This window comes from Lissotriton vulgaris, chromosome 10 (assembly GCF_964263255.1).
Source record: "Lissotriton vulgaris chromosome 10, aLisVul1.2, whole genome shotgun sequence".
NCBI classification, from domain to species: domain Eukaryota; kingdom Metazoa; phylum Chordata; class Amphibia; order Caudata; family Salamandridae; genus Lissotriton; species Lissotriton vulgaris.
In genome coordinates, this window is record NC_141698.1 from 504,650,374 (window position 1) to 504,676,608 (window position 26,235).

Here is a 26,235-nt window from a genome sequence, read left to right on the forward strand (position 1 = left end):
TAAGACAAAGAAGGACAATGCCGGTCACTGTGTGGATGTTGCAGAATGAGGTAATAGTGCTGGCATAAAAGCAACAAAAAATAAACAATAAAACCCAGGACAATGGCCCCCCACCCAAACCCAACCCACACCCCCCACCCTATACTTTAGGAATGGAAGCATCTGTCGCCCTAACAGTGGAAACTAGCAAAACCAAACTAAAATGCTCGGGGCTGGGATACGTGGAGGACCCCTCCTCTTTGCAGGATGTGCATAGTCCAGTCCGTCTGGATTTGAAGCAGCGATGAGATGAGCCGCCATCTCCGGCCGAGGAGCAAAGCCCGGCAGGCAGAGACAGGTTCATGCCGAATCCCTGATGAGCATAGGGCTGCGCAACAGGTCAGTGTCGGCGAGGTCCAACGATGAAGGCCGGGGCGATGTGCTCCCAGGATCCAGGTGGCCTTAGGAGCCAGTACCCAGCGGGGAGTCCGAGCGGGCCACGGCGTCGTCGTGAGCAGTTGCAGTGGTGCCGGGAGCTAGGAGCCCCCTTGGAAGCCAGACCCCCCAATCCATGATGGTGTGATTTTCATACCGAAGACACTGCTGCTTCCGGACCTCGGTCAAGATGGAATCTCGGTCCTTGAAATTAAGAATTCGCATAATGATGGGCCTGGGTATGACCCCGCGGGCGGTCTAGGGGCAAGGGAGTGGTGTGCTCGCTCAATCGCGAACCACGGGGAGCGGGAGCCCTCGGTGACCCATGAGCGAAGCCACTTTTCCATAAAGTTGGCCGAGCTACCCTGCTCCACCCCCTCCCCAAACCCCACCAGGTAGAGATTGTTCCAGCTGGACCTATTTTCTGCGTCTTATGCCCTCTGATGCAGTTCTCGAGTGCGAGACTGAAGCTGGGTGACCTGCTCCCTGAGCTGCCGGACATCGTCCTCCACCGTGGAGATATGCAACTCTGTCTCCGTGATCCGGGCCACCACATTCCTCAGATCTTGCCGGATGAGGGTGATGTCCACCCGAACCTCTGCAATCTTGCCCTCCACAGAGAAATGTGAGGCATATATTGCCTGAGTATGGTAGTCAGATCTGAGGCCAGTGGGGATTCGTTGTCCATGGTTCCCCCGACAACCCCGGCATCCGTGGTGGTAATCGATCCATTTTGGTCTAAATGACCGGGGTCTTAGCTGCCCTGTCGCGACCCATGGTCGTCATGCAATGGTGTCTGAACCCTACCGCTTCTTAAAACAGTCTACGTGGCGGGGGCCAGCAACCAAGGTAAAAAAAAAACTAAAAAAAACCACTGTCAAAATGTGGGTTAGTTCAGCCACCCCCAGGGAAGTCCGAAAGCAGATGCACGATCTCCGCGCCTGAGGCCCCGGACCGCAATAGGCTCCCTCAGGCCAAAGCAAGACAGTGGGGTGGCAGAGGGAATGCCCAGCTGGGTCTCACGTTGCGCAATAGTTGCAGGCCAGTGGATCTCTTCTGGGTTGTTGTCGCGTCAGGGGGTGGCACAATGGAGGGCCAGCCCAGATCCAGCAGCTAGGGCCAGTGAGCGGAAGGAACTACAGACCCCAGCAGGTGTCACAGGACAGACAGGAGGTACCGAAGGGGGCCAACCTACACGGTCTCACACCTCTCGATGCGTGCGGTTGAACACCCACCTCATCCGCTTCGCAGCAATCAGAGGTGGGGCAGTGACAGCTGGGGTGCAAGCTGGCAGGGGGGATCCAGAGTTCACCAGGCTCAAGGACAGCACCAGGGAGGCAGGGAAAACCGGGGACCAGGGCGGTAGAGGCACCACGCTAGGAGCCCAGCAGTAGATGCAGGCGGTGCCTTCTCAGCAGGCCTCCACCAGGCAGGAGTAATGATGCAGTGCCAGCAGGTCAGTAAGAATAGTAGGGCCCAGGAGGTCAAACTCACGTCAGACGAGGCAGGAGGAGCAACAGGCCAACCACCTGCAGCACCCCTCCATGCACAAAGCGCACAGGCAGGCCAGGCGAATGGGGACTCGCTCACAACTGTCCCAGGACCCCCCTCACACCCGGACTCACCACTCTTCAATCCCACCACGTGCCTCCTCTAGACCGTCACTTAGCTTCTAGGGCCTCTCTCAACCACCAGGCTCAGCCCCCGCCGCCCGATGTGGCGGCCGGCACCCCCGCAGCGCTGCAGGGGGTCGGAATACAGCTGCAGGGGCCTCCATCACAGGGGGCCCCAGGATTAGCGCCTCACCGCAGTTGTGTCAATTGCGGCGGCAGGAAGCCAACCCCCACCGCAGCAGAAGCGGATCCCCGCGGCAAAAAAGAAGGAGGGTGCAAACAGAACCGAGGCCCTCCCACAGGCCACAACTCAACGTCCGGGGCTCAAACGCTGCCACCCCTAAGCCCTCGGCCCGCCGCGCTCCTGCCATCCGAGGTGACGCAAGATAGTGTGGCAGCGCTGCCAGGGAGTCTGGTACAACCACCATGGATGCCGCAGCGAAGGCCGGAAGGCTGCCTCGCGCCCGAGGTACTAATTACAAAAAACACAGTTGATGGACAGAATGCAGAACAATGTCTTACATTCACCCCAGTACAAAGATCTGGGCCTAAATCCATTTTTTTTGCACTCCACACCACCCTAGGTCAGACAATGGCTATATGCAAATCAGCCTTGACCCTGTGCCTCATGGGAACAGTCCAGCCCGAAGTACCAAGCCATGTCTTTCCTAGACCGGAATCAAGCATCTAAGGACCGGTTTCTGGCTATCAGCCTTCTTCAGCCTGGATAGCTTGACTCCAGTGATGTGGAGAGCCTGGGACTCACGTCTGAGCATACCCAGCCCACTCGGGGTGAACATTGCAAAAAAACACAGTTGATGGACAGAATGCAGAACAATGTCTTACATTCACCCCAGTACAAAGATCTGGGCCTAAATCCATCGTTTTTTTGCACTCCACACCACCCTAGGTCAGGCAATGGCTATATGCAAATCAGCCTTGACCCTGTGCCTCATGGGAACAGTCCAGCCCGAACTACCAAACCATGTCTTTCCTAGACCGGTATTAAGCATCCAAGGACCGGTTTCTGGCTATTAACCTTCTTCAGCCTGGATAGCTTGACTCCAGTGATGTGGAGAGCCTGGGACTCACGTCTGAGCATACCCAGCCCACTCGGGGTGAAAATTGCAAAAAGCACAGTTGATGGACAGAATGCAGAACAATGTCTTACATTCACCCAGTACAAAGATCTGGGCCTGAATCCATCGTTTTTTTGCACTCCACACCTCCCTAGGTCAGGCAATGGCTATATGCAAATCAGCCTCGACCCTGTGCCTCATGGTAACAGTCCAGCCCGAACTACCAAGCCATGTCTTTCCTAGACCGGAATCAAGCATCCAAGGACCGGTTTCTGGCTATTAGCCTTCTTCAGCCTGGATAGCTTGACTCCAGTGATGTGGAGAGACTGGGACTCACGTCTGAGCATACCCAGCCCACTCGGGGTGAAAATTGCAAAAAGCACAGTTGATGGACAGCATGCAGAACAATGTCTTACATTCACCCCAGTACAAAGATCTGGGCCTAAATCCATTTTTACCACTGGCAGATTGTGTGGATATCAGTTCCGTAGAGCATCTCTTGAATACCAGAGAAACCCAGAGCATGTAGTTCCAGACGATAGGCCCAGTCCGCCCAACCACCGTTGAACCAATCGTGCACGGTAAGAAGCCTGGTCGCCAGATAGTAGAGATGTAGGTTCGTCATTCCCAACCCCGTCAAAGAGCGGAATCCTGCATTGATTGAGGGCCAACCTCGGCCTCCAGCCCCCCCACAGGAATTTAGTAACCAAGCCATCCATCTCGCGGAACCAGGACCTGGAGAAGGTGAGGGGTATGTTTTAGGGCGTATAGAGGAAACAGGGCAGGATCATCATCTTAAGAAGAGCAATCCTGCCCATGAGGTTCAGTAGCAACGTTTGCCATCGGAGGAGATCAGCGCAAACCCGCTTCACCAGAGGGCTGATGTTGAGAGACCAGGCGAGATCAGGAAGGAGCGTCACCCAGATCCCCAAGTACTTAAATGTCTGCCGTCGGAGAGGGATCGAGGACTGCCAATCGAAACACTCTCTCGACAGATGAAGGGGGACCAGGACCTACTTGGCCTTATTCAATCTGATACCAGAAACACGTTCAAAGAAGCGCAGAACTCGGAGACATCGAGGCCCTGAGCGGGCTGGGTCCGACAGAAAGATCAACACGTTGTCTGCATAGAGGGCAATCTTGTCCTCTGCCAGACCAGGCCATTGCCACCCCGTGAGGAGCGGGTCTGCGCGAACAAGAGAGGCAAAGGGCACCATCGCTAACGCAAAAAGGAGGGGTGAGAGGGGGCAACCTTGCCTCGTGCCCCTCCCAATGGGAAAGGGGCGCGAGAGGGCTCCATTAACCATCACCTGGGACGCGGCTTGCAGTAAAAGGGTCTTGACCAGGTTACGAAAGAGGGGCCCAAAGCCCAACTCCGACAACACCGCCTCCAGATACTGCCAATCCACGGAATCAAACGCTTTCTCGAAATCCACGAGGAGCAAGGAGAGATAGGGAGTCAGTTGTTGTCGGTGCGCAGAGCAAGGTGGAGCCATCTGAGGCAGTGCATGGTACCCTGGGCGGGCATAAAGCCGCATTGGTCCACGTGGACCAATATGCTCAGGTGAGGGCGTATGTATTGTGCCAAGACTGAAGCAAATATTTTGAGCTCCGAGTTGATAAGGGAAATAGGGCCGTAATCAGAGCAGTGGGCAGAGGGGGGCTGAGACTTAGGAATCATCACAATGGTGGCAAGACCCGTTTCAGGGCGGAAGGAGCCGTGGTCTACTGCCTCGCGGTACATTGCCAGGAGATGGGGAACCAGCGTGTCCTGGTAAGATGCTTAAAACTTCTGTGGGAGGCCATCTGGTCCCGGCGTCTTGCCCGCCGCCATGCGGGAGATAGCATCCTTGATTTCTGCCGGAGTAATCAGGAGATCAATGCCCTCTGCTTCAGTGAGCCGTGGGAGGGGTAATCTTTCACTCTGGAGGAGTCCCGATAGGGCCAGATCTGGAGGTCGGGCAGAATAAAAGAAGCATAGTAAGAAGCAAAACATTCAGCCACCGCCACGGGGGCCTGATGGGCCTCCCCATAGGAATCCATCACCTCAGAAATAATACGGTTAGCCATTGGATAAGTGGCTAAGCGGTGGAGGAGATTTCCATTGTATCTCCCCACCCATACATTCGCAACACGGAGGACCTCCACAAGAGCTTAGCGGATTCCATGGAGGCATGCCTTAGCTCATCCCTGAGAAATGATAGCTTCCGATCCTGGGCCTCCGCTCGCTCTCCAGGTGGATGGGCCTCTAGCCGAGCAGCCTGTGCCTCCAGGAGCGTGAGCCGGGTCTCCTGCTTCGTGCTTTGAGTTTTGAGTTGGCCTTTGGCAAAACCTCATATAGTTGCCTTTGCGGCCTCCCACAAGGTACCAGGGGACGAAACAGAGTCTTGGTAAGTGGCGAAGTAGTGACTCAGTTCGAGCCCTATGTGCTTCCGGAAATCTTTGTCCTGGAGAAACCAGGCTTTAAGACGCCAGACCGGGTGCGAAGAGGCAGAGAGATTACCCAGGCGCATAGAAACTGGTAAGTGGTCCGATATGCCTCTTGGCAGGATAGTGATGTCTTGGATCGATCTACAGTCCAGGGCCGGAAGAAACATATAGTCTAACCTGGCCTGTGTGTGGTGGGCGACGTACTTGTGAGTGAACATATGAGTAGCCGGGTGCCAGAGTCGCCAGGCGTCTCCCAGACCCAGAGTCACGGCCCAGTTCAAAAGGAGTGTGGAGTGGGAAACCCGAGAGACAGAAGGGACTGTAGCAAAATAACGGTCGGAGTCCATAACCTCATTAAAGTCGCCCCCAACTACAGTGGTCCCGGGGGCAAGTCAGCTACCAGCGGAGCAAGGCGCAGAAGTGTGGACGACAGCAGGGAAGGTGGAGAGTACACAGTTTTCAAGTTCAATGATTGGGTCCCAATATTCCCCTCCAGAATAACAAAGCAGCCTCCCGGATCATGTATTACTTTATGCTCAACAAAGGGAAGGGCGCCGCGCAGCAGGACCGCCACCCGGCGTGATCCCCGGGTAATCCCAGAGTGCCAAACCCCAACATAACCATAACGCGCCAGAAAGGGGCAACGGTTGCCTACCAGTTGGGTCTCCTGAAGTAGCAATATGTCTACATTGTGGCGCTGGGCATATCGCAGGGATGCAGTGCGCTTAACCTTATCTAGGAAACTGTTTACATTCCATGACATAATACGAAGTGTGGTGAAACCAAATCGGTCGTCAGTCATGGGGAGGTTGGGGTGATGGTCGAGCACACAGCACGCGCAGAGAGCATAGTGGTGCAAGCCCGTGGGGTGTAAGACAAAGAAGGACAATGCCGGTCACTGTGTGGATGTTGCAGAATGAGGTAATAGTGCTGGCATAAAAGCAACAAAAAATAAACAATAAAACCCAGGACAATGGCCCCCCACCCAAACCCAACCCACACCCCCCACCCTATACTTTAGGAATGGAAGCATCTGTCGCCCTAACAGTGGAAACTAGCAAAACCAAACTAAAATGCTTGGGGCTGGGATACGTGGAGGACCCCTCCTCTTTGCAGGATGTGCATAGTCCAGTCCGTCTGGATTTGAAGCAGCGATGAGATGAGCCGCCATCTCCGGCCGAGGAGCAAAGCCCGGCAGGCAGAGACAGGTTCATGCCGAATCCCTGATGAGCATAGGGCTGCGCAACAGGTCAGTGTCGGCGAGGTCCAACGATGAAGGCCGGGGCGATGTGCTCCCAGGATCCAGGTGGCCTTAGGAGCCAGTACCCAGCGGGGAGTCCGAGCGGGCCACGGCGTCGTCGTGAGCAGTTGCAGTGGTGCCGGGAGCTAGGAGCCCCCTTGGAAGCCAGACCCCCCAATCCATGATGGTGTGATTTTCATACCGAAGACACTGCTGCTTCCGGACCTCGGTCAAGATGGAATCTCGGTCCTTGAAATTAAGAATTCGCATAATGATGGGCCTGGGTATGACCCCGCGGGCGGTCTAGGGGCAAGGGAGTGGTGTGCTCGCTCAATCGCGAACCACGGGGAGCGGGAGCCCTCGGTGACCCATGAGCGAAGCCACTTTTCCATAAAGTTGGCCGAGCTACCCTGCTCCACCCCCTCCCCAAACCCCACCAGGTAGAGATTGTTCCAGCTGGACCTATTTTCTGCGTCTTATGCCCTCTGATGCAGTTCTCGAGTGCGAGACTGAAGCTGGGTGACCTGCTCCCTGAGCTGCCGGACATCGTCCTCCACCGTGGAGATATGCAACTCTGTCTCCGTGATCCGGGCCACCACATTCCTCAGATCTTGCCGGATGAGGGTGATGTCCACCCGAACCTCTGCAATCTTGCCCTCCACAGAGAAATGTGAGGCATATATTGCCTGAGTATGGTAGTCAGATCTGAGGCCAGTGGGGATTCGTTGTCCATGGTTCCCCCGACAACCCCGGCATCCGTGGTGGTAATCGATCCATTTTGGTCTAAATGACCGGGGTCTTAGCTGCCCTGTCGCGACCCATGGTCGTCATGCAATGGTGTCTGAACCCTACCGCTTCTTAAAACAGTCTACGTGGCGGGGGCCAGCAACCAAGGTAAAAAAAAAACTAAAAAAAACCACTGTCAAAATGTGGGTTAGTTCAGCCACCCCCAGGGAAGTCCGAAAGCAGATGCACGATCTCCGCGCCTGAGGCCCCGGACCGCAATAGGCTCCCTCAGGCCAAAGCAAGACAGTGGGGTGGCAGAGGGAATGCCCAGCTGGGTCTCACGTTGCGCAATAGTTGCAGGCCAGTGGATCTCTTCTGGGTTGTTGTCGCGTCAGGGGGCGGCACAATGGAGGGCCAGCCCAGATCCAGCAGCTAGGGCCAGTGAGCGGAAGGAACTACAGACCCCAGCAGGTGTCACAGGACAGACAGGAGGTACCGAAGGGGGCCAACCTACACGGTCTCACACCTCTCGATGCGTGCGGTTGAACACCCACCTCATCCGCTTCGCAGCAATCAGAGGTGGGGCAGTGACAGCTGGGGTGCAAGCTGGCAGGGGGGATCCAGAGTTCACCAGGCTCAAGGACAGCACCAGGGAGGCAGGGAAAACCGGGGACCAGGGCGGTAGAGGCACCACGCTAGGAGCCCAGCAGTAGATGCAGGCGGTGCCTTCTCAGCAGGCCTCCACCAGGCAGGAGTAATGATGCAGTGCCAGCAGGTCAGTAAGAATAGTAGGGCCCAGGAGGTCAAACTCACGTCAGACGAGGCAGGAGGAGCAACAGGCCAACCACCTGCAGCACCCCTCCATGCACAAAGCGCACAGGCAGGCCAGGCGAATGGGGACTCGCTCACAACTGTCCCAGGACCCCCCTCACACCCGGACTCACCACTCTTCAATCCCACCACGTGCCTCCTCTAGACCGTCACTTAGCTTCTAGGGCCTCTCTCAACCACCAGGCTCAGCCCCCGCCGCCCGATGTGGCGGCCGGCACCCCCGCAGCGCTGCAGGGGGTCGGAATACAGCTGCAGGGGCCTCCATCACGGGGGGCCCCAGGATTAGCGCCTCACCGCAGTTGTGTCAATTGCGGCGGCAGGAAGCCAACCCCCACCGCAGCAGAAGCGGATCCCCGCGGCAAAAAAGAAGGAGGGTGCAAACAGAACCGAGGCCCTCCCACAGGCCACAACTCAACGTCCGGGGCTCAAACGCTGCCACCCCTAAGCCCTCGGCCCGCCGCGCTCCTGCCATCCGAGGTGACGCAAGATAGTGTGGCAGCGCTGCCAGGGAGTCTGGTACAACCACCATGGATGCCGCAGCGAAGGCCGGAAGGCTGCCTCGCGCCCGAGGTACTAATTACAAAAAACACAGTTGATGGACAGAATGCAGAACAATGTCTTACATTCACCCCAGTACAAAGATCTGGGCCTAAATCCATTTTTTTTGCACTCCACACCACCCTAGGTCAGACAATGGCTATATGCAAATCAGCCTTGACCCTGTGCCTCATGGGAACAGTCCAGCCCGAAGTACCAAGCCATGTCTTTCCTAGACCGGAATCAAGCATCTAAGGACCGGTTTCTGGCTATCAGCCTTCTTCAGCCTGGATAGCTTGACTCCAGTGATGTGGAGAGCCTGGGACTCACGTCTGAGCATACCCAGCCCACTCGGGGTGAACATTGCAAAAAAACACAGTTGATGGACAGAATGCAGAACAATGTCTTACATTCACCCCAGTACAAAGATCTGGGCCTAAATCCATCGTTTTTTTGCACTCCACACCACCCTAGGTCAGGCAATGGCTATATGCAAATCAGCCTTGACCCTGTGCCTCATGGGAACAGTCCAGCCCGAACTACCAAACCATGTCTTTCCTAGACCGGTATTAAGCATCCAAGGACCGGTTTCTGGCTATTAACCTTCTTCAGCCTGGATAGCTTGACTCCAGTGATGTGGAGAGCCTGGGACTCACGTCTGAGCATACCCAGCCCACTCGGGGTGAAAATTGCAAAAAGCACAGTTGATGGACAGAATGCAGAACAATGTCTTACATTCACCCAGTACAAAGATCTGGGCCTGAATCCATCGTTTTTTTGCACTCCACACCTCCCTAGGTCAGGCAATGGCTATATGCAAATCAGCCTCGACCCTGTGCCTCATGGTAACAGTCCAGCCCGAACTACCAAGCCATGTCTTTCCTAGACCGGAATCAAGCATCCAAGGACCGGTTTCTGGCTATTAGCCTTCTTCAGCCTGGATAGCTTGACTCCAGTGATGTGGAGAGACTGGGACTCACGTCTGAGCATACCCAGCCCACTCGGGGTGAAAATTGCAAAAAGCACAGTTGATGGACAGCATGCAGAACAATGTCTTACATTCACCCCAGTACAAAGATCTGGGCCTAAATCCATTTTTACCACTGGCAGATTGTGTGGATATCAGTTCCGTAGAGCATCTCTTGAATACCAGAGAAACCCAGAGCATGTAGTTCCAGACGATAGGCCCAGTCCGCCCAACCACCGTTGAACCAATCGTGCACGGTAAGAAGCCTGGTCGCCAGATAGTAGAGATGTAGGTTCGTCATTCCCAACCCCGTCAAAGAGCGGAATCCTGCATTGATTGAGGGCCAACCTCGGCCTCCAGCCCCCCCACAGGAATTTAGTAACCAAGCCATCCATCTCGCGGAACCAGGACCTGGAGAAGGTGAGGGGTATGTTTTAGGGCGTATAGAGGAAACAGGGCAGGATCATCATCTTAAGAAGAGCAATCCTGCCCATGAGGTTCAGTAGCAACGTTTGCCATCGGAGGAGATCAGCGCAAACCCGCTTCACCAGAGGGCTGATGTTGAGAGACCAGGCGAGATCAGGAAGGAGCGTCACCCAGATCCCCAAGTACTTAAATGTCTGCCGTCGGAGAGGGATCGAGGACTGCCAATCGAAACACTCTCTCGACAGATGAAGGGGGACCAGGACCTACTTGGCCTTATTCAATCTGATACCAGAAACACGTTCAAAGAAGCGCAGAACTCGGAGACATCGAGGCCCTGAGCGGGCTGGGTCCGACAGAAAGATCAACACGTTGTCTGCATAGAGGGCAATCTTGTCCTCTGCCAGACCAGGCCATTGCCACCCCGTGAGGAGCGGGTCTGCGCGAACAAGAGAGGCAAAGGGCACCATCGCTAACGCAAAAAGGAGGGGTGAGAGGGGGCAACCTTGCCTCGTGCCCCTCCCAATGGGAAAGGGGCGCGAGAGGGCTCCATTAACCATCACCTGGGACGCGGCTTGCAGTAAAAGGGTCTTGACCAGGTTACGAAAGAGGGGCCCAAAGCCCAACTCCGACAACACCGCCTCCAGATACTGCCAATCCACGGAATCAAACGCTTTCTCGAAATCCACGAGGAGCAAGGAGAGATAGGGAGTCAGTTGTTGTCGGTGCGCAGAGCAAGGTGGAGCCATCTGAGGCAGTGCATGGTACCCTGGGCGGGCATAAAGCCGCATTGGTCCACGTGGACCAATATGCTCAGGTGAGGGCGTATGTATTGTGCCAAGACTGAAGCAAATATTTTGAGCTCCGAGTTGATAAGGGAAATAGGGCCGTAATCAGAGCAGTGGGCAGAGGGGGGCTGAGACTTAGGAATCATCACAATGGTGGCAAGACCCGTTTCAGGGCGGAAGGAGCCGTGGTCTACTGCCTCGCGGTACATTGCCAGGAGATGGGGAACCAGCGTGTCCTGGTAAGATGCTTAAAACTTCTGTGGGAGGCCATCTGGTCCCGGCGTCTTGCCCGCCGCCATGCGGGAGATAGCATCCTTGATTTCTGCCGGAGTAATCAGGAGATCAATGCCCTCTGCTTCAGTGAGCCGTGGGAGGGGTAATCTTTCACTCTGGAGGAGTCCCGATAGGGCCAGATCTGGAGGTCGGGCAGAATAAAAGAAGCATAGTAAGAAGCAAAACATTCAGCCACCGCCACGGGGGCCTGATGGGCCTCCCCATAGGAATCCATCACCTCAGAAATAATACGGTTAGCCATTGGATAAGTGGCTAAGCGGTGGAGGAGATTTCCATTGTATCTCCCCACCCATACATTCGCAACACGGAGGACCTCCACAAGAGCTTAGCGGATTCCATGGAGGCATGCCTTAGCTCATCCCTGAGAAATGATAGCTTCCGATCCTGGGCCTCCGCTCGCTCTCCAGGTGGATGGGCCTCTAGCCGAGCAGCCTGTGCCTCCAGGAGCGTGAGCCGGGTCTCCTGCTTCGTGCTTTGAGTTTTGAGTTGGCCTTTGGCAAAACCTCATATAGTTGCCTTTGCGGCCTCCCACAAGGTACCAGGGGACGAAACAGAGTCTTGGTAAGTGGCGAAGTAGTGACTCAGTTCGAGCCCTATGTGCTTCCGGAAATCTTTGTCCTGGAGAAACCAGGCTTTAAGACGCCAGACCGGGTGCGAAGAGGCAGAGAGATTACCCAGGCGCATAGAAACTGGTAAGTGGTCCGATATGCCTCTTGGCAGGATAGTGATGTCTTGGATCGATCTACAGTCCAGGGCCGGAAGAAACATATAGTCTAACCTGGCCTGTGTGTGGTGGGCGACGTACTTGTGAGTGAACATATGAGTAGCCGGGTGCCAGAGTCGCCAGGCGTCTCCCAGACCCAGAGTCACGGCCCAGTTCAAAAGGAGTGTGGAGTGGGAAACCCGAGAGACAGAAGGGACTGTAGCAAAATAACGGTCGGAGTCCATAACCTCATTAAAGTCGCCCCCAACTACAGTGGTCCCGGGGGCAAATCAGCTACCAGCGGAGCAAGGCGCAGAAGTGTGGACGACAGCAGGGAAGGTGGAGAGTACACAGTTATCAAGTTCAATGATTGGGTCCCAATATTCCCCTCCAGAATAACAAAGCAGCCTCCCGGATCATGTATTACTTTATGCTCAACAAAGGGAAGGGCGCCGCGCAGCAGGACCGCCACCCGGCGTGATCCCCGGGTAATCCCAGAGTGCCAAACCCCAACATAACCATAACGCGCCAGAAAGGGGCAACGGTTGCCTACCCGTTGGGTCTCCTGAAGTAGCAATATGTCTACATTGTGGCGCTGGGCATATCGCAGGGATGCAGTGCGCTTAACCTTATCTAGGAAACTGTTTACATTCCATGACATAATACGAAGTGTGGTGAAACCAAATCGGTCGTCAGTCATGGGGAGGTTGGGGTGATGGTCGAGCACACAGCACGCGCAGAGAGCATAGTGGTGCAAGCCCGTGGGGTGTAAGACAAAGAAGGACAATGCCGGTCACTGTGTGGATGTTGCAGAATGAGGTAATAGTGCTGGCATAAAAGCAACAAAAAATAAACAATAAAACCCAGGACAAAGGGCCCCCACCCAAACCCAACCCACACCCCCCACCCTATACTTTAGGAATGGAAGCATCTGTCGCCCTAACAGTGGAAACTAGCAAAACCAAACTAAAATGCTCGGGGCTGGGATACGTGGAGGACCCCTCCTCTTTGCAGGATGTGCATAGTCCAGTCCGTCTGGATTTGAAGCAGCGATGAGATGAGCCGCCATCTCCGGCCGAGGAGGAAAGCCCGGCAGGCAGAGACAGGTTCATGCCGAATCCCTGATGAGCATAGGGCTGCGCGACAGGTCAGTGTCGGCGAGGTCCAACGATGAAGGCCGGGGCGATGTGCTCCCAGGATCCAGGTGGCCTTAGGAGCCAGTACCCAGCGGGGAGTCCGAGCGGGCCACGGCGTCGTCGTGAGCAGTTGCAGTGGTGCCGGGAGCTAGGAGCCCCCTTGGAAGCCAGACCCCCCAAACCATGATGGTGTGATTTTCATACCGAAGACACTGCTGCTTCCGGGCCTCGGTCAAGATGGAATCTCGGTCCTTGAAATTAAGAATTCGCATGATGATGGGCCTGGGTGTGACCCCGCGGGCGGTCTAGGGGCAAGGGAGTGGTGTGCTCGCTCAATCGCGAACCACGGGGAGCGGGAGCCCTCGGTGACCCATGAGCGAAGCCACTTTTCCATAAAGTTGGCCGAGCTACCCTGCTCCACCCCCTCCCCAAACCCCACCAGGTAGAGATTGTTCCAGCTGGACCTATTTTCTGCGTCTTATGCCCTCTGATGCAGTTCTCGAGTGCAAGACTGAAGCTGGGTGACCTGCTCCCTGAGCTGCCGGACATCGTCCTCCACCGTGGAGATATGCAACTCTGTCTCCGTGATCCGGGCCACCACATTCCTCAGGTCTTGCCGGATGAGGGTGATGTCCACCCGAACCTCTGCAATCTTGCCCTCCACAGAGAAATGTGAGGCATATATTGCCTGAGTATGGTAGTCAGATCCGAGGCCAGTGGGGATTCGTTGTCCATGGTTCCCCCGACAACCCCGGCATCCGTGGTGGTAATCGATCCATTTTGGTCTGAATGACCGGGGTCTTAGCTGCCCTGTCGCGACCCATGGTCGTCATGCAATGGTGTCTGAACCCTACCGCTTCTTAAAACAGTCTACGTGGCGGGGGCCAGCAACCAAGGTAAAAAAAAAACTAAACAAAACCACTGTCAAAATGTGGGTTAGTTCAGCCACCCCCAGGGAAGTCCGAAAGCAGATGCACGATCTCCGCGCCTGAGACCCCGGACCGCAATAGGCTCCCTCAGGGCAAAGCAAGACAGTGGGGTGGCAGAGGGAATGCCCAGCTGGGTCTCACGTTGCGCAATAGTTGCAGGCCAGTGGATCTCTTCTGGGTCGTTGTCGCGTCAGGGGGCGGCACAATGGAGGGCCAGCCCAGATCCAGCAGCTAGGGCCAGTGAGCGGAAGGAACTACAGACCCCAGCAGGTGTCACAGGACAGACAGGAGGTACCGAAGGGGGCCAACCTACACGGTCTCACACCTCTCGATGCGTGCGGTTGAACACCCACCTCGTCCGCTTCGCAGCAATCAGAGGTGGGGCAGTGACAGCTGGGGTGCAAGCTGGCAGGGGGGATCCAGAGTTCACCAGGCTCAAGGACAGCACCAGGGAGGCAGGGAAAACCGGGGACAAGGGCGGTAGAGGCACCACGCTAGGAGCCCAGCAGTAGATGCAGGCGGTGCCTTCTCAGCAGGCCTCCACCAGGCAGGAGTAATGATGCAGTGCCAGCAGGTCAGTAAGAATAGTAGGGCCCAGGAGGTCAAACTCACGTCAGACGAGGCAGGAGGAGCAACAGGCCAACCACCTGCAGCACCCCTCCATGCACAAAGCGCACAGGCAGGCCAGGCGAATGGGGACTCGCTCACAACTGTCCCAGGACCCCCCTCACACCCGGACTCACCACTCTTCAATCCCACCACGTGCCTCCTCTAGACCGTCACTTAGCTTCTAGGGCCTCTCTCAACCACCAGGCTCAGCCCCCGCCGCCCGATGTGGCGGCCGGCACCCCAGCAGCGCTGCAGGGGGTCGGAATACAGCTGCAGGGGCCTCCATCACAGGGGGCCCCAGGATTAGCGCCTCACCGCAGTTGTGTCAATTGCGGCGGCAGGAAGCCGACCCCCACCCCAGCAGAAGCGGATCCCCGCGGCAAAAAAGAAGGAGGGTGCAAACAGAACCGAGGCCCTCCCACAGGCCACAACTCAACGTCCGGGGCTCAAACGCTGCCACCCCTCAGCCCTCGGCCCGCCGCGCTCCTGCCATCCGAGGTGACGGAAGATAGTGTGGCAGCGCTGCCAGGGAGTCTGGTACAACCACCATGGATGCCGCAGCGAAGGCCGGAAGGCTGCCTCGCGCCCGAGGTACTAATTACAAAAAACACAGTTGATGGACAGAATGCAGAACAATGTCTTACATTCACCCCAGTACAAAGATCTGGGCCTAAATCCATTTTTTTTGCACTCCACACCACCCTAGGTCAGACAATGGCTATATGCAAATCAGCCTTGACCCTGTGCCTCATGGGAACAGTCCAGCCCGAAGTACCAAGCCATGTCTTTCCTAGACCGGAATCAGGCATCTAAGGACCGGTTTCTGGCTATCAGCCTTCTTCAGCCTGGATAGCTTGACTCCAGTGATGTGGAGAGCCTGGGACTCACGTCTGAGCATACCCAGCCCACTCGGGGTGAACATTGCAAAAAAACACAGTTGATGGACAGAATGCAGAACAATGTCTTACATTCACCCCAGTACAAAGATCTGGGCCTAAATCCATCGTTTTTTTTGCACTCCACACCACCCTAGGTCAGGCAATGGCTATATGCAAATCAGCCTTGACCCTGTGCCTCATGGGAACAGTCCAGCCCGAACTACCAAACCATGTCTTTCCTAGACCGGTATTAAGCATCCAAGGACCGGTTTCTGGCTATTAGCCTTCTTCAGCCTGGATAGCTTGACTCCAGTGATGTGGAGAGCCTGGGACTCACGTCTGAGCATACCCAGCCCACTCGGGTGAAAATTGCAAAAAGCACAGTTGATGGACAGAATGCAGAACAATGTCTTACATTCACCCCAGTACAAAGATCTGGGCCTGAATCCATCGTTTTTTTGCACTCCACACCTCCCTAGGTCAGGCAATGGCTATATGCAAATCAACCTCGACCCTGTGCCTCATGGTAACAGTCCAGCCCGAACTACCAAGCCATGTCTTTCCTAGACCGGAATCAAGCATCCAAGGACCGGTTTCTGGCTATTAGCCTTCTTCAGCCTGGATAGCTTGACTCCAGTGATGTGGAGAGACTGGGACTCACGTCTGAGCATACCCAGCCCACTCGGGGTCAAAATTGCAAAAAGCACAGTTGATGGACAGAATGCAGAACAATGTCTTACATTCACCCCAGTACAAAGATCTGGGCCTAAATCCATCGTTTTTTTGCACTCCACACCACCCTAGGTCAGGCAATGGCTATATGCAAATCAGCCTTGACCCTGTGCCTCATGGGAACAGTCCAGCCTGAACTACCAAGCCATGTCTTTCCTAGACCGGTATCAAGCATCCAAGGACCGGTTTCTGGCTATTTGCCTTCTTCAGCATGGATAGCTTGACTCCAGTGATGTGGTGAGCCTCGGACTCCCGTCTGAGCATACCCAGCCCACTCGGGGTGAAAATTGCAAAAAACACAGTTGATGGACAGAATGCAGAACAATGTCTTACATTCACCCCAGTACAAAGATCTGGGCCTAAATCCATCGTTTTTTTGCACTCCACACCACCCTAGGTCAGACAATGGCTATATGCAAATCACCTTGACCCTGTGCCTCATGGGAACAGTCCAGCCCAATCTACCAAGCCATGTCTTTCCTAGACTGGAATCAAGCATCCAAGGACCGATTTCTGGCTACCAGCCTTCTTCAGCCTGGATAGCTTGATTCCAGTGATGTGGAGAGCCTGGGACTCACGTCTAAGCATACCCATACGCGGTACTAATTACAGCAGGACGGGGGAGCGGCCGGAGTCCGCGTCCGAGCATGAAACACCTGAGAGGTCGGGTGGTCCCCAGGGGCTGTTCAGGCCGGCCTACAAGTCTCCGCCGCAGTCCAGGCAACTCAGTCCCCAGCAGCAGTCAGCGAGTGGCAAGAGGGGTGCAGCCGCCATCTCAGGATCGAGCTCCGACCAAACCATCATCGCAGAAAACGCCGGCACCCAGAGTCTCACCATCTTGAGTACCATCCGTTAAGTGGCAGGCTTGGGAGCGCCGAATTGCAGGGCTGAATGGCAACCTAGATGGGCAGATTGCGGCCGGATAGCGGAGGGGTCTGGGAGCACACTTAATGTGTGACCCCCATCTTCGCCCGTTGGCCAAGCCCCCCCTATTATAATTATTAATCCTACAGATCTGAAGAAACACCTGCCCAAATTCCTGGTCTTAACATATTTTCCCTATATTAAAATATGTCTTCTACAGGCAGATCACGCCATCCCTAATTAAGAATTTCAGGTTAAACCCAACCACATTCTGTTCAACACGAGGGGTAATACTGTTAGTATTAATTCAATGTGTGGCAAATTGTTCCTGTACAACTGACTTTAGTACTGGGTTGATAGTTCAGTACCTAGTCACCAAAGACATTGTGCCCCTTAAAGTCCCCTTGTATAGCTGTATATAGATAAAATCACAGCTGGCTGCACTCTGTGTTGCCTCTCCAAAGAATCTTTTAAAATATTTTAAAAATGTGATCAATACAGCATCCCAGCCACGAATATTGGGGCTCGATTACAATGATGGTTGTAAGTCCTCCGACCTTAGGTAGGAGGCCTTACAACCGACATTTTCGGTTTCCATTCCGAACGGTTGATTATGATAAAACCAGTGGGAATTGAAACCGGCCGATCCTTCCGGGCTGGCTTCCCATGGGCTCCAGGAGCCTGTCTGCCAGTCAGAGACCAGCCCCTAATCCAAATAGAAGGTGTTTCCACCTTCTGGATTACGACTAGACTGGAATCAAGCATCCAAGGACCAATTTCTGGCTATCAGCCTTCTTCAGCCTGGATAGCTTGATTCCAGTGATGTGGAGAGCCTGGGACTCACGTCTAAGCATACCCATACGCGGTACTAATTACAGCAGGACGGGGGAGCGGCCGGAGTCCGCGTCCGAGCATGAAACACCTGAGAGGTCGGGTGGTCCCCAGGGGCTGTTCAGGCCGGCCTACAAGTCTCCGCCGCAGTCCAGGCAACTCAGTCCCCAGCAGCAGTCAGCGAGTGGCAAGAGGGGTGCAGCCGCCATCTCAGGATCGAGCTCCGACCAAACCATCATCGCAGAAAACGCCGGCACCCAGAGTCTCACCATTTTGAGCACCATCCGTTAAGTGGCAGGCTTGGGAGCGCCGAATTGCAGGGTTGAATGGCAACCTAGATGGGCAGATTGCGGCCGGATAGCGGAGGGGTCCGGGAGCACACTTAATGTGTGACCCCCATCTTCGCCCGTTGGCTAAGCCCCCCCTATTATAATTATTAATCCTACAGATCTGAAGAAACACCTGCCCAAATTCCTGGTCTTAACATATTTTCCCTATATTAAAATATGTCTTCTACAGGCAGATCACGCCATCCCTAACTAAGAATTTCAGGTTAAACCCAACCACATTCTGTTCAAACACGAGGGGTAGTACTGTTATATTAATTCAATGTGTGGCAAATTGTTCCTGTACAACTGACTTTAGTACTGGGTTGATAGTTCAGTACCTAGTCACCATAGACATTGTGCCCCTTAAAGTCCCCTTGTATAGCTGTATATAGATAAAATCACAGCTGGCTGCACTCTGTGTTGCCTCTCCAAAGAATCTTTTAAAATATTTAAAAAATGTGATCAATACTGCATCCCAGCCACGAATATTTGGGCTTGATTACAATGTTGGTTGTAAGTCCTCCGACCTTAGGTAGGAGGCCTTACAACCGACATTTTCGGTTTCCATTCCGAACGGTTGATTATGATAAAACCAGTGGGAATTGAAACTGGCCGATCATTCCGGGCTGGCTTCCCATGGGCTCCAGGAGCCTGTCTGCCAGTCAGAGACCAGCCCCTAATCCAAATAGAAGGTGTTTCCACCTTCTGGATTACGATGCACTATTTCCGGCTGGGTTACCATGCCAGCCTTTCCGACATGGTAACCCTGTCGGAAAGTGTGTCGCGCAATAACCACTCCACGCATCAGTTAGCGTAAAAGGCGATTTATTAGGACAGGCATGACAGCCAAAATCAACATAACATCATTAACAATTAACAATCCCCCCAAACATCCTGCATCTCAACCATCATCCACTCACGTACTCCAATAGCCACTCCCAATTCACACCACGACCTCCTCACGTATACCATTCACTTCCCCCTTTCACTTCCAAACTCCTCCATCATCTCCATCCATCGCACTCCCGTGTACCACACCCCCATCCTGCACCTGTAACCCCCTCCCCGGAAGGGTGATTCTGCCCGTCATGGACTCCCCACCCCTCCCAGGTCCCGCCACCCAGGGAACCCCCGGAGGGCGGTTACCTGCCCCACCAATCGTGCACCTTTCGCACTCAGTCACGCCTACACCATATCGGCTCATTCCACAGAAAACTGATCAGGTCCCACAGTTCCATAAGATAGTACGCATTTCCCATGTGCGAAAGGTGCACGCCATCATCGCGAAAGAGAAGGGGCATTTGCCACGACCAACCTGGTCCGTCTTGGAATGTCCCAACCATATGCCCAGCCGGGCCCCATCCAACTGCACATCCGCAAACACCCGCCCCGGCGCCCCACGAGCCCCCAACAACTCTGACACCCGAAACTCTCCAAAAAGCATCCACACCATGCATAAACGGAACAACGCCACTTCATCCCTGTCATAACAGCAAAAAGGCAACTCCCCCAAAATTCTGTCCAACAATTCAAACGTAATCGCCTCGAGATGCAACTCCCCCCCTCCCCCTTCCGCCCTCACCCGTCCCCAACCTTTCAACATACGACCCAGCAGATCCGTCCTAGCCGGATCAAAACCCAAATAGACCATGCTGTAAAAGTAACGCCTGCCAGCCTGCCGGCAATCGTCGTCTGAGACAATCCCCTGTCCATGCAGTCCAGTACAAATCGCACCACCCCTTGCTCGCATGCGTCCCTGGGCATCCGGCAAGCACCTTTCTTCCAACCCAAAAAAGCTCCAAACTCAGACCACGCCAACCTGTACGACCACCTAGTGGACTCAGCTACAGAGTTTTCAACCAAACCCACCACTCTCACTCCCCCCATGCCCATATACCCTCCGGCACCTTGGTCTTGCAAGTCTCCGCTCCCGGCGCCAGTTTCCTGAAGCGCTGCCACTGCGAACGAGATAACGCATCCGCAATTTCATTACTTATGCCAGGCACATGTTGCGCGCGAAACAGCACATAGAAACGAAACACAGCAGCATGAAACTTCGCAGCAAGAGCAGCACTCGCAGATCCTTTGCTTTCTGATTGTTCACCAGGTCCACGACTGTCATGTTGTCAACGTGGAACAACACCGACCTGTTCTGGAATTCCGGGCCCCATACCAACAGCGCCACCAACAGCGGAAAGAATTCCAGGAACGCAATGCTTCTGCCCTGGCACAGCCAGTGAGCCGGCCACTGCTCCGCACACCAACGGCCGTCCCAGAAAACCCCGAAACCTTCCGCACCCGCCGCATCCGAGTAGAGTCGTACCTGCCACACCATCCTGTCCCACGCAAAATCCAAGGAGACACAAGTCTTCCAGAAACACCAACCAGACCCGCAAGTCAGACCGCACTCCCAGCGTGACCCTGACCCTGTGGTGAGGGAGAACCGCTCCCGACATGGCCATGCCGAGGTGCCTACAAAAAGTCCTCCCGGCCCTCACCACTCTGCATGCAAAGTTCAACAGACCCAGCAAACGCTGCACAGACCTCAACTCAATCTTGCGTGCCACGAGCACCTGTCTCAAAACCTCCTGCATCTCAGCCACCTTCTGCAACGGCAACCGCGCCTGCCAAGCCACCGAGTCCAATTCGATTCCCAAAAAGGTGAGACAGCAACTAGGCCCTTCCGTCTTCTCCGGTTCCAATGGCACCCCAAACTCCTGTGCCAACAGCTGAAACTGGCCCAAGGCCACACCACATTCTCCCGTTCGACCCACACCAACAAACAGAAAATCATCCAAATAGTGAGACACCAGCCGGTGCCCACTGCGGTCCACAAAGGCCCACTGCAAAAAGGAACTAAAGGTCTCGAAGAGCGCGCAGGAAATCGCACAACCCATCGGCAACACCATGTCAACAAAAATGGCCCCATCAAACTGCATGCCCAACAATGAAAAATCCGCCGGATGAATGGGGAGGAGGCGAAAAGCTGACTTGATATCACACTTGGCCAACTCCGCCCCCTCCCGTAGGCCCGCACCAAACCTATGGCATCATCCACCGACGCATACAAGACCCTGGAGTCCTCCTCCGCGATGGAGTCATTCACCGAACCTCCCTCCGGCCAAGACAGATGATGAATCAACCTGAACTGCCCCGGCTCCTTCTTGGGCACCACCCCCAGAGGAGAGACAATGAGATCCGACATCGGCCACTCCTCGAACGGACCTGCAATCCTGCCTTCAAAAACCTCCTTCTCCAATTTGCGCGCCACCACCTCCGGCACTTCTTTGGCGGACCGCAAGTTCTCAGCCCTGCGCCTCACCCTCGGCCCCTGATAGCCAATCCGAAAACCTTCCACAAACCCCCAGTACAGCCTCGACGCCGCCTCTCTATCAGGGTACCGGGAGAGCCATGGACCTATGGCCTCCACCCTAACCGGAGTATGGGCCCTTCGGCCCAGCCTGTCCCCTGCCTCTTGCAATCTTCCACTGATCTGAGGGTGTAGCCAGCGTGAGGCATTGCATGACTGCGTGACGTCCACGCACTTGGAACACTCATGCCTAAATTTACAGGAAGGCCGATTGCAGAATCCCTTGTTGAAACCCCAGCAGGCCCCAGTGGATCCCGGCTTGTACTGCTGTTCGGTTGCCCCTGTCCACACCGCCTGAGCTCCTTGCCCTCCGGTAACACCCTGACCACCCGCCCCAGACTGGGTGGGGCGCGAATGAAAAGACTGATAGGTAACCGGAAGACCACTGGCCGTATGTGTAGACGCCGCCTGCGTCGATGACATCCATTGGACCCAGAGTTCCTGGTCCACATCCCCCCTCCGCTTGTCCGGGTTAACACTAATCCTTACCCTGAACTCCTCGTCATAGCAGAACCAGGCAAAACCCCCGAAGTGCAACTGCGCCTTCCTGATCACATCTATATACTTAAACAGCGCAATCGCCCGATCCGCGTGCTTCTCGCAATAGATACTCGCATAGATCAAAAAGGCCGACATCCAATTCTCCATCGTCACCGGCACTCTCGGCCGCCTGGTCAACTCCCACTCCTCCTCCTTCGACCCCTTCTTCGCCTGAATCTCGCTGTGGAGGAGTTTAAACACATCAACGTACTCATGCCGCCAAATCCTTGCCCTCGTCTTTTCAGACAAATGCGACCCGAGAGGCATCGTCAAACCCATATACGGCAATTTCTTCCGCAATTTCTCCACACCATCCTCTTTACCCCCTTGGTCCTCAGTCTTGTCAATCTGCGCACGCACCGTCGGCAACTGCTACTTACCATCCAGCAGAACAGGCCCCGTCCCACCTGGGGACCCCATCTCCCTCATAGACCCTTCCCCCACAACCACCGACCGGCAGGCCTTCTTCCTCCCTCCTTTAGTCCCGTCCCCCCAGGCGTCCCACCAGGCGCCCTGACCTGATAAAGTCGCCGGGACGTCCCGCTCTGTCCGCCGCGTCTCCGCCGGCTTCACACTCCCTCTGATGGCCCGACCGGCGCCATCCCGTGCTTCCTGGAAAACACCAAACTTGCTCGTTGCCGCTCTGCCTTTCCCCCAACTCTCAACCTCACGCACTTCACACTCTTCCAACTCATCCTCCTCATCCTCATAATCCAACATCTCATCCTCCACATCCGGCGCCACCAACTCATGCACCTCAGTCACCACCCTCTTGGCACCTTTCCCTTTCACTCCAGGCACAAATTCACACTCCAACATCACCGGTGCCCGCTCCCTCGTTGGAGGGCAGGCCGCCGCGGACCCCCTGCTGCTTCGTCCTGGCGTTTGGAGGCTGTTTTGCGCCCCGCCGGCCCACCCCGGCCTCTGCCAGCTGTCCCTGCTGGCCTGTACCCACCCCCCAAGCCATATGCTCCCGGGGAGGCCCCAGTGCCACCTGGTCTCTGCGCCGCCAAGGTAGTCCCTGACTCCTCTACCCAGACCCACTCCCCTTGGGCCCCCGGAACGCCTCTACCTCGTCCACCAACTGCACCCCTGCCACACGCAGGTGCCAAGGCCCCTTTGCCCTGGGCACCCCACCCGCCTTCGCCTCCCTGGCCGCACATAGGTGCAGCCATTCCCCCTCCGACTCCTCAATAATGCAACGCTGGTCGCGGATCCTCTCCTCCTCCAACATGTGTTCCCACCTGGCATACCACGAACTCCTGCCCTCCAGTTCCCCCAGTGGACCCTTCTCAGGCGGGGGTGCCAAGTGGCTCCCGGCCGCAGGCCCCTCCCCCACCTGCTACCGTGCCTTCAGAGGGCCCTTGCCCTTGGAACCCTGTGCCCTGACCACATCCTTCCTGCACCCAGAAAGGTCCATCAGCTGTTCACTTAGGGGGGCCCCTTCCTCCCCCCCAGACTCCTCCCCCGACAGCATGAGGGCAAACTCATCCCCAGCAGCCCACCTCCCAATCACCCAGGTCCTCCCCCCCACTACCTTCGTCTTCGCTACTGTCCCCATAGGCCACCAAGGGCACCTCGCTGCCCGACTCACCAGCCGGTGGGGCTGAAGAAACCAGGCCATACCTGGGGTCCCCAGTAGGTTGCTGCATGTTCTTGGCCCCCTCCCCAAGGCCTCCCACCCCACCGGCACCTCAACCACATCATCTGCACGTGCAGGCAGGCTCAGTCATCTCCCGACGCGCTTGGGGGCTTCCTGTAGCTTTTTTCCTCTTCCCCGCCCTGACGTACCTCCTCGAGCCCCCAGGGGCTCGTCCAGACATGCGACTACGGCCGCAGCAACCCCCGCCGAAGCGGGCCTAGGCGTCCGGGTCATCCCGACCCACGCCTGTTCCAACACGCCGGGCTGAAGGAGGTCGGCCCTCCCAGCCCGGCCGAGCACCTGTAACGCCGCCCTCACCGCCGCTGCATCGGGCGTTGCCATGGCGACTCCGAAGCGCTCCTCTCACCACCTCGCTAACTCTGCCCTGTGACCTCCTGCCTGCGCCGTACACCGGGGCACCAGTGGCGACACCCTCCGTCAATAAATCACACCCCGCCTACATGAGCTGTAAGACACACAAACTAAACATATTCCCTGAGGCACTGGGGACAGGAAGAGGAAGTCCTTCCCCTCCTGTCCCCTTAAGTAACCTCCTAACCCCCCACCCCCTAATCCCACCCCCTAACCTAACTTCCTGCCCGCCCGTCCTATCGCGCGAACACCCTGGGGAAAAGACTGGTCTGCCGACCTGCTTTCCCCGGGGGCCGCATTGTATTCGGCCTCTGGTTGGGGGCCGAGGGGGCACCTATAGTAACCGCCTGTTGATCCCTGCCCTTGTGGCAGGCACCTTGAGGTGCGTTCTACGTGGTGCAGGCCTGAACAGATTCTCCCATTTCTCTATGGGAGCTTGTGCTACGGATGGTTTATGACAGTAACAATAGCTCCCATTGAGAAATGGGAGAATGCGACATTGGTCTTCATTTTTGGTCCAAAATCGGTAGCATGATAGGGTGTTTACTATTTACGTATACTTCTTTCGCTCGCTGACATGGGAGGCGGATTATTCTGCATCCCCAATTTCAAAGTGGCAGCCTTTACCAGGCTACGATGAGGTCCAAGCTGATTGATTTCTCATTTAAAGTTCTCGGTTGTCAGCGTCTGTTTTAAGAACACGAAACTTGCGTGTCATTAATTCTTTATAATTTACCAGTCCGAGTTAACAGAACATTCATGAGTATAATGAAGTTTGTTTATTATTGGTTAATAGTCGAGTTCTGCTAGTGGTAAAGTCACGTTTAATTTGTATTTGTATTTGTATTTTCTACCGCTTAGGGGGAAATAAGGGAGTCTTACCCGCACCATAATCGCCACATTCCCACATTTGTGGGCTAGAAGGGACTCGGGGGCTCTGCAGCATCATCGCGCCGGTTGTGAGCGCCATCTTGGAGTGGGGAGAAGTCCTTCCACTCTCAGCGCCATCTTGGTGAGGGAGAGACACTCGCCCTGCCAGGACCCACGCATTGGAGGAGGAGGTATTATTAGTAGGACCTCCTACCCCGTTCAGGCAGACCTTGACTTAGTGCTTAGTGCTAACGCTGCTCTAGCGCTGCGCGCATTCCCCTGTCTGTAGAATTTTAAAGCTTTACTTGCCTTGCATTTGTTTTATGTAAATTGCGCCGAGCGCTTCGCGCTTTTAATTTGTATTTTCTACCGCTTAGGGGGAAATAAGGGAGTCTTACCCGCACCATAATCGCCACATTCCCACATTTGTGGGCTAGAAGGGACTCGGGGGCTCTGCAGCATCATCGCGCCGGTTGTGAGCGCCATCTTGGAGTGGGGAGAAGTCCTTCCACTCTCAGCGCCATCTTGGTGAGGGAGAGACACTCGCCCTGCCAGGACCCACGTGACATCCAGTCGGCCATTTAAGATGGCTGCTAGACAAGTGCGCAGCGACGGTGCGCAGCGGGGGCGCCGTAGGGGCGCCGGAGGTAAGCCCGTTTGCGCCCGTTCGCGCAACGGGCGCGCATAGGGCCGCTACCTCTGGCCCCTCCGGTCCAAACCGCATAGCTTACACTCGGAGTGAGCTCTTCGACCTCAGACCTGGTCAGGACCCGGTCAGACCTTCCACCTCCAAGCCAATCACCTGTGGTTTGCTTAATGTCAGATCCCTCTGTAAGCACCACACGGAAATAGCCTTCCTCATTGAGTCTGAACAGCTCGATGTCCTCTTTCTCACAGAAACGTGGACTCGGGAGGACTGTGAGGTCGAGCTGGGCTTAGCCTGCCCTTCAGGTTATAAAATCAGCCACTCACCGCGCCCACTTAACCGAGGAGGGGGAATCGGATACATTCATAGAGACTCGCTTTCCCTCTCCCAGTTAAAGATTCGAGAGGTACCGGGATTTGAACTGATGGGTTTCTCAGTCAAA

General features: G+C 55.4%; 1 protein-coding gene across 1 annotated transcript in view; it reads left to right on the forward strand.

Moving 5' to 3' along the window:
• Window positions 1-26,235, forward strand: part of TEKT5 (tektin 5) — a 905,041-nt gene that overhangs the window by 456,073 nt on the left and 422,733 nt on the right. The gene's annotated exons all lie outside the window — the stretch shown is intronic.